Source organism: Rattus norvegicus, chromosome 8 (assembly GCF_021556685.1).
Source record: "Rattus norvegicus strain SHRSP/BbbUtx chromosome 8, alternate assembly SHRSP_T2T, whole genome shotgun sequence".
In the NCBI taxonomy this organism is placed as follows: Eukaryota; Metazoa; Chordata; class Mammalia; order Rodentia; family Muridae; genus Rattus; species Rattus norvegicus.
The window spans coordinates 94,043,498-94,052,327 of NC_141541.1; the positions used below are offsets into that span (position 1 = coordinate 94,043,498).

General features: G+C 39.4%; 1 long non-coding RNA gene across 1 annotated transcript in view; it reads left to right on the forward strand.

The window, feature by feature from the left end:
* The window catches only part of LOC148004284 (uncharacterized), a 37,319-nt gene extending 29,890 nt beyond the window's left edge, over positions 1–7,429 (forward strand). Inside the window, exon 5 of the long non-coding RNA XR_015627919.1 lies at positions 6,968–7,429. This is a non-coding gene — a long non-coding RNA (uncharacterized LOC148004284). The remainder of the gene's footprint in view (positions 1–6,967) is intronic.
* Positions 7,430–8,830: the final 1,401 nt, after the last annotated feature.

The window sequence follows — 8,830 nt, forward strand, 5'->3', positions numbered from 1 at the left end:
GTGCACGCAAGCCAATTACTAAACTTCACCTGAAGTTTTTGAGAGATCTTCTGGTGGCTCAGTCTTCGTTCTGGGAAAGAAATCATATCACCTAGCTTAATTCGACTCCAGAAAATAAGCAGTTAAACGAAATTTTCACCTCTCCCCTTTTCCTATGTGTATTTTTAAGATAGTGCAATAACATCAAAGTATAATGTTTTAAAATACTGTATTTATTTTAAATTTTATGTTAACTCACCAATGATGGATTTTCTAAAGAGAAATGGAATAAAAGCCCAGTGTTGGTGGAGCTCTAGATACTGTACTATATCTTGTACAAGATTACGGAGTTAATGAACAGTTAGTTATATTTACCCTCAGAATTCTGACGCAAAGGCACACACCCTTAACCTGTATGCTACCCACCTCCTCTTTAGTTCTAAGATATTGACTAATCAAACTGATGGAATCCTTACTTAAGAAGTACTTATTAAAAGTTGGCCTTTGGTATCCGACAACCCTTAGGGTAGGTGTGTACTGCATACATTAAAATGATGGAATATGGCAATTCCTTGATTACTCTATAAATATTTTAAAGCCAGAAAAGATAGAAAATTTCCATTTGAGCCAGTCTGCTGTTTCTTCTGGTACTAACAGAATCATCCAGTCCATGTTTTACCCTTTTACCCTGACGAGAAAGGCCTGGAGTTTTTTGCCAATGTTCCTTTTAGCTCATTTGGTAGTGGCCCATCTCTCGGGAAGACAATCCATGCTCTCGGTGCTCTATTTTTGTGTAAGAAAGGGAACAGCAGCAAACACATCCACGGGCCTCATGGCTTGTCTTCTAAGTGAACATCCTTTCCAAGGGCTTTAAAACATATTTCTTCTCAGGAATCATTTTGAGAGCTTTTGCCATTTAAAAAAGCAAACGTTTGGAATGAACTGAACCTCCTTTAGACCATAAAAACCAGCCCACATAGGCCTACTGCTCAGTCATGTGGATCTGGTCGCACTTTGAAGGGCGAGAGAAAGCTGAAGTCTTGTAGGTTCTACATGGACTGGAATTAGAAGCAAGCCATGATGAGTGGGCAGTACAGAATTATGTTGTCATTTGTGAACACTGAAGGGTGTGTTGTTTCTATTTTGCATTTCAAGTGCTTGTAGATGGTCTGTTGTTTCATATTCTCTCACATCCCACTGCCCACTTCAGTCAATTGCTTACCAGATGAGTGTGTCAGAAGGTGTAGCCATGAACAACCCAGTGGAACGTGAGAGACTGGAAGAGTCATGCTCTGAAGTTTATTGCCTTTAGGGAAAGGTCAGGGAGGAAAAAGCAAAATTGAAACAGATTATTATAAAGTATGGAATCACCAGTAAATAATTCATTAAAGGACTTTAAAGTAATAAAATAGTAATTATTAGTTAAAAATGAAAATCATCCAAGAAACCAAGTTTTAAACTGGAAGTTCAAGGGAAATGTAAACTGACCCTCTAAACTAACTTCATGCAGGTCATTCCCTACTGACAACTTAAGGGAAAGAAACTCTCAAAAGTCAATCAGTTCTAGAATAGTACTTTTACTAGGAAGCCTCTGGGCCAATGACATTGATTTGATTATAGACAAATGTTGATAATGTTGATGTAGCCTTTGTGATAATTCATGGCCTAGAAGCAGCTTCAGAACCATTTAGAAAAATAGAACAGTTTTACTATTTCTGGAAACGGTTCCTCTTAGAAATCAGAAGTGTGCCTCCATTCGCTACCTCTCAGTAAAGCCAAACCAAAACCTGGAAATATTCTTCACTGTGTGATCCACCCTGTGACACCAAATTGTACTTTGCATGTGGGCAGCTTTTAGAATCAAAGTTTGTATTTTCAATCTTATATTCAGAAGGCAGTAGATATTAATATACATATACTTAAAAATATATCGGTGCTTAACTTTAAGACTTACAGATTTCTGTATAAAAGCTTTAATTGACCTCCTTATCCGAGATTTTACTTAAACTTTGGAAATAGCTTTGTGATTCAGACAGAAGAGATTTCATTAACTCTTGGTCCATTGGGGAAACTAGAGAGTCACCTTTAGTAAGATGTCTGCGCTAGTAGCCCTATGCCATATGTTGCTCTACAATCCATTCCTTTCTTTGGAATCTGTAGACTTCTACCTTACAGGTAATTACAACAGATCACAGCCAAAGTGGTTAGGAGTAACTTAAGTATTTCCTAGGTTGCACTAAAAACAAGTTATTGGAGCTTTTATTTTAGTCACTGAAAGACTTGCACTGGGGCATCTTAGATAAGAGTTTTACCTCTCCTGAGACTACCATACTTGGAGGAAGCATAAGCCACATAAAGAGCCATATCCCTGTGTTCTGCAGAGTCAGCCAAAAGCCTGAATCACCCACCACATAAACAGGTAAACTAATATCTAGAGATCAACGATGCTTAGTAAGAATGTAATATGAGTAGCATCTGCAGTTTTAAACTCCTATTACCTATAATTAAACATCTAGAAATGTTAAATTAATTAAAATCAACATCTAAATCATTAACAAGGTAGTCGAACACATTTTTTTCATGCTATGCATTTGAAACAGTGTAGAGGAGGACAAGTTTTAAATTAGGGTCAAACTCAGTTCAGACTAGCTGTGTTTCAAACACAGTGGTCACATATGGTTAGCACTTTACCACAGTCATCAGCTTCTCTCCACTCTTAGCCAAGCAATGAACGCCTCCAGCTGAAGAGAGGACAATATGGAGGCCCTTTTGTTGTCCCAACACATTATGCTAACATAAGATGCTCATTTTGGAGTAGCACCATTAGCATAGTAAATGGAATCTGGATCTCAATGGAATATGCTTTATGTAGGCAAATGTGTGCCCCTGCTCAAGCTAGTTTGAAGGAGGGACAAGACTCCAATTGTTCTGAACCTGGTTTATACATCCAGATTGCCCCCTGGTCCCACTGGGAGGCTCATTCTATAGTTCCTGGTTTTGGTGGCCTTTCTATTGATGGTTTGGTGAGTCTGGCCTTAGCCACATGGTTCCAGGCACCTCTAGCACTTGGGATGCTTTCCAGGTAGGCTAAAGTTTCAAATTACCCTGGAAGACCCTGATGATAAAACCCTAAAACCAATTTTCATTTAGTTAAAGGAGGGAAGGATTCAGTACTAACTTCAGAACACATGGGAGCATCCATAGGACCGCATTCCAGCAACTGAGCCTAAAACTCCCTCCATGCAAGCTTTACTACTGTTCCCACATCATTTTGTGATACTCAGGCTAGAACCCAGAGTGTGAATGTGCTAGGCAAAGGCTGTGCCACTGAATACTAACCAGGACTCTTTCTATGATACCCGAGGCTCCCTATAAACGTATAATAATTCATATAGTAAACCCATAAAAAGATATATATATATATGAAAACTTTTAGCATTTAAAAAATTTTTTTCTATCATGTTAAAATTAACTTTTAAGAAATTCTTCCCCTGAATTCCTCATAGAGTTCAAAACTGGTAAAAAATGAACAAATTTTTTTTAATCATGTCAACCTTCATCCCCAGATTATGTATGTATATCTGTATGTATATGCATACATATGTAGTATATGTGTATATCTCTGTGTATATATATATACTTATATATATATATATATATATATATATATATATATATATATATATATCCTTTTTTAGGAGGGACATTTTTCCTTCGGTTGTTTCTTTTAAGCCATTATTTTTCAGAATTGTTTTACGATTTGTTTTATTATTTTTTATCATATGTATATCTGCATGTGGGTGGGTACACGTGAGTGCAGGTGTGCAGAGAGACCAGAGGTGTCAGGTCCCCTGGAGCTGGAACTACAGACAGTTGTGGTCTGTCTGATGCTGGGAATCAAGCCTGGTTTTTTTTAAGAGCAATACATGCTCTTAACTGGGGAACCATCTTTCCAGCCTCTGGTTTTCAGAATTTTAACCACCAAAACAAATGTCCACATTTCCCTTCCTAAGTTCCAAGATTTAAAATCAATAGACTACAAGATGGGCCTGGCCAGCATGCTCTTCAGTGTACTGCAAGCCTTGTCATAATGACGTATGTTCACAGACATAGATAAGCTGCTCTGGACAAAGGCATGTCAATGAAGAAAGACCTCCCATCCAAACACTAACATCCCTTACTGTACCAGCACCTTCTCAATATCTCTTAGGAAGGAGGACCTGGAACTCAGAGAAAGTCAACTTGGATTTCAACTATTGGGTAATCAAATGCGTGACTTTCATACTGTATTAAGTTTTGTGTTACACTTTATTTAAGAAGAAATGGCCATGATTTATGAAACTATAAAACCACTAAATATCTTTATCATCAGAGCAATCTAAAATTAGGATATGATACTTATTCTCATTACCATTTCTCTCCCTGGTTTAGACTTACCATCATAGCTAGCAGAGGGCTTTATTGCAACCCATGCTTCAGTCACTTAATTAAAAAAAATACTTTATTTATTTTATGTGCATTGGGGTTTTGCCTGCACGCATGTCCATATGAGGGGGTCAGATTCTCTGGAAGTGAAATTGCAGACAGTTGTGAGCTGCCATGTGGGTGCTAGGACTTGAACCCTGGTCCTCAGAAAGAGTATCTAGTGCTCTTAACCACTGAGCCATCTTTCTAGCCCCTTCAGTCACATAATAAACATTTTCTAAACATTCATCTTCTATATTATCATATCTACATTGGCATCTCAGAAAATCTGCCCGTTTTTGAGAGTCCATAGGTCATTCACCAACTGCCCACAGATATGTCAGTCCATAGATTAAAGGATTGATCTGAAGCAAGTTCTAGGAGCCTGCTCTCTGTAACTGCTCATCCAGAACTAGAGGTCACGCTGTCCAGGAAAGACAGCAGCGGCAGGCACACCCAGTTCCACTGCCAGGGCAAGGACAAGGGAACCACAGGCAGTTTCCTATTCTTCCCTGAGCACAGACAGAACAAGCCAACCAACCACCTACAAGAATTTAATAAAACCAAACCAAACCAAAACAGAAAACTTTGAATTTGTGTAGACAATGGATTGTGAGACTCTGGCAAACAGCCTGAATTGGATATGAAAGGGTAGCCATTTTCTGGCACATTTAAATGATAGTGAAAAAGGGCCCTTAACTGCCTCTTGCACAGGACAATATACCAGCAAGAAAGCAATTTTAGATCAGTTCCTATTTGTAGTAGTCCGTTTGGGGGGGGGGGGTTGGAGGTGTTCCAGAGTGAGATGCATGCATACCTTCCAGATAGGGAATTGATTAAAACTAGGAAAGCAGGTCCCACTGTGAGAGAGAGCTTACATTTCAACGAGCTTTTTACTTGAATCACTTTGTGAAATCAAGGCAAGTATTTCATAGAATCACTGTTTTGGGAAATATCCACACATGCATTTATTCACATTTCACGGAACCAAACACAGGTACAGATGCTGTTGCGTTTGACTCCCAGTGGGGGAAGACAGATTAGGTTGGCAACAAAATACTGGATTTACTTTGTACTTGGCTTTTCTAGAATAACTAATCCCGCTATGAATTTAATTTCTGAAACTGTTCTGCTCTCGTTTCACATTTTCCATTTTCTAAAGCAGAGATATTACTGTGTCCACCACAGTCTTGGATTTTAGTGCTGGGTTTTAGTTTCAGTTTTTATAGGTTGTGTCTTCAGAGTGTTAGAATCATTCTGACTACTGCGGCACCAGTACGACTTCCCCTCTGTTTGCACCTTAATTACTTCATGTGAAACATATTTTTCTTTATTTACCTACACTCAAATACGTGCGTGCGTGAGTGTGTGCGTGCGTGCATGCATGTTTATACTTGTGCAGGCATTAGCCAGGATTTGTGATTTACTTTCTCCTTAATCAACATCTACTGCTCTATTTGACTTGGAAAACTCACTAATGTCAATTCCAAATAAATTTGTCATGGAAGTCCCAAAAGCTGTTTAAACCCCCTGTATGTGGCAGCCCTATGCCTCTTAGTAACCAAGGTTGCTTGCTTCTCCCTTCTCCAAGGATCAGTTTTTCCTGAGTTGATTTTACATCAGAGAATCAAGTGTGACCAGTTAAAACCTTGGCAAGAACACAAAACAGTCATTCTAGAGCTCTTTAAAACGACAATGGATTGTGTTATTGGCGAGGGACAGAAAAGCCTGTCGGTAGTGACGTCAGCAAACTTGGCATACTGACATTTTGATTGACACTCCTGGGCAAACCTAAGTATTGTTCACTAAGTCCTAGATACTGAGATTCATTAGTTGAGTTTGGAAAAAAGGGCCCTACAGTTTTGTCCACTTTTATTTTCTTGATTCTTAGGCTGATATCTCAAAACATTGACAGGGCTGGGAAGTAGCTTGGTACAAAGGCATTTGGTTCAAATGAAGTGGGGTCCTGGGATAGATTTCCCCAGAACTACAAAAATAATGATTAAAATATGTTTTTAAAAATAAATGACTCTTCCAGATCATGTATCACTGCTTTACAAAAAGGTGGGTATTTGAAAACAGAGGAAGACTAGGGGCTTTACCAGCTAAGATTCATCATTCGATACACTCAGAAGAGCATATGTTAGGCATTTCTGTGTCACTGGAAATAGATTTACCAAGTTTTCTGAAAGCATGATAGAAAAATCCTAGGTGAATGGACATCAGTGACTCTGAAGGATTTGGAAGGAAAGGGCAGAGAGTTTGGGGGAAAGTCACATCTCCGTTTTCAATTCCTGTTATTCTTTTGTTTGTGTCGATCAAGTTTTAATTTCCTGTGGTTAGAACAGTGAAAGGGAAGTTTAGATTGTCTCTTCAGCACACTTCTGGCAACAGCTCTCAGTTGAGGGTGAACCTTTTGGGGAGCTAGTCTAGGCTAGAAAGAACTAATTTTTAATTTTGTGTAGCTACTGAGTAGTTTGAGCTTATGGCCACATGACTTGATACACTTTATCACTCTTCACAGAAACAGCTCTACTGACTAATCATGACCATGATGAAAACTGAGAAGCAGAAGTTTCCAGAGGAGATGGCCGAGCATTTACAGAGCGTCTATTGAGTTTCAGCTGCACAGTCAGACCGCCAAAAGTCTTCAAGCAGGTCTCGTAGGAAGCAGATCTGGCTGCATCAGACCCAGATACCCACTAATACATTTATCCATCTTCCCACAACCCCCATCCACCTTTCACCACTCTGAGAATCATCACAGAAATGATCATCCTTGCTTCTGGATTTAGTCTTGTCCGAGATGTGAGTCAGAGAAACCAAAAGCAGCTATGCTGTGGCCAGACTTAACCAGCTAAGCAATTCATATGAAGTCAGAAAACTCCCGAACATACCACCTGGGGGACTCTAAAAACGGGGTGAAAAAGGCCCACCGATTTCAGTTATAAAAGGAGATAATTCAATACAAGGATGCTTGCCACTCTGATCATCCAAATAGTTGCTTTCTTTGTATATCTGAGTTACTATATTCTGCGTGAAAGTTGCCTTCTAGTTTAAAGCGAAATGTAGTAGAATCAGAATATAGCTTTATTAGCCCCAAATTAATGAAACAGAGTGTACTCATAATTTACAAACATCTTTACACTCAGGAAACTGCACTCAGCCTAACGGGGATGCTTGTGTACAGCAGGAAGCAGAGTCTGCTGTCTGTGGCTTGCATCTCTCTCAAGCCTGAGGTGCCTTTGCCCTGGCCCAGCTACCATCTCTACTGTCAGGAAGCAGCCTTAGTCAGAAGCTCTGTCTAAACAGAGGAACAGCGATGCCCTTCCGCTTTGATCAATTATTTAATGCACCATGCTCACAGGCCAGCAGGATAGGTAAACCGTCCACCGCTCTCCTACTGCCAGGAAAACATCCGTATTCATAAACAATATGTTCCAGGAAGTGCAATCTACCTGCCATCAATAAAGCACCACTCAGGACCTTGGAAGCTGGTGACTCACTGGTGTTTGTCCTGTTTCTTTTATTACCTTTATTTTTTTAAGGACCATTGTACAAGAAAATTTAAAGCCTAAAAAAGAGTGAGTTCTGCCAATACTGCCCTGATGAACACTGCACTATTGATTTCCACACGCTCATGACTCACTCACCCACTCAGGAATCTTCCCGATTTTGCCTCCATGGAAACTCTGTGGCTTAGTATTTTGAAGGATAAACTATGTCCCATGGACGGAACAAGCCAAATAGCATTTATATTTTAAAACAGGAGTCGGGGTTGGACTGCCTGGGGTTTGGTCCTGACATTGCAGGTTAATTGCAATGTTACCTTGTTCGAGTTCCCTGGTGTCTGTTTTTCAGTGTCCTTCCTATTAATGTAGATAAAAATACTGTCTATTGGGTGAGATTTAGTGAAGATTACGTGAATAAATACAAGTTATACTCTTAAGACAATATGTATTATGTGAAAGGCGCTCACTATACCTGCCACTGTAAACAATCCAGATGCTCAGCCATTGCACAGGTAAGATATTTGTCTCCAAAATGTCAAAGATCACAAGATGTGCTCATGCATGCCTGTCAGCCTAATACTGGGTTACAGGAGGCAGGAGAATCAGGATTTTGAGGTTATCCTTAGCTAATAAATGAATTTGAGATCAGCCTAGACTACATAAGACTATGTTTCAAAGAAAGAGAGAGAGAAAGAAAGAAAGACAGAAAGAAAGAGAGAGAGGGAAAGAAAGAAAGGAAGGAAGGAAGGAAGAAAGAAAGAGAGAGAGAAAGAAAGAGAGGGGAAGAAAGAAAGAAAGAAAGGAAGGAAGGAAGAAATAAAGAAAGAAAGAAAGAAAGAAAGAAAGAGAGAGGGAAAGAAAGAAAGAAAGAAAGA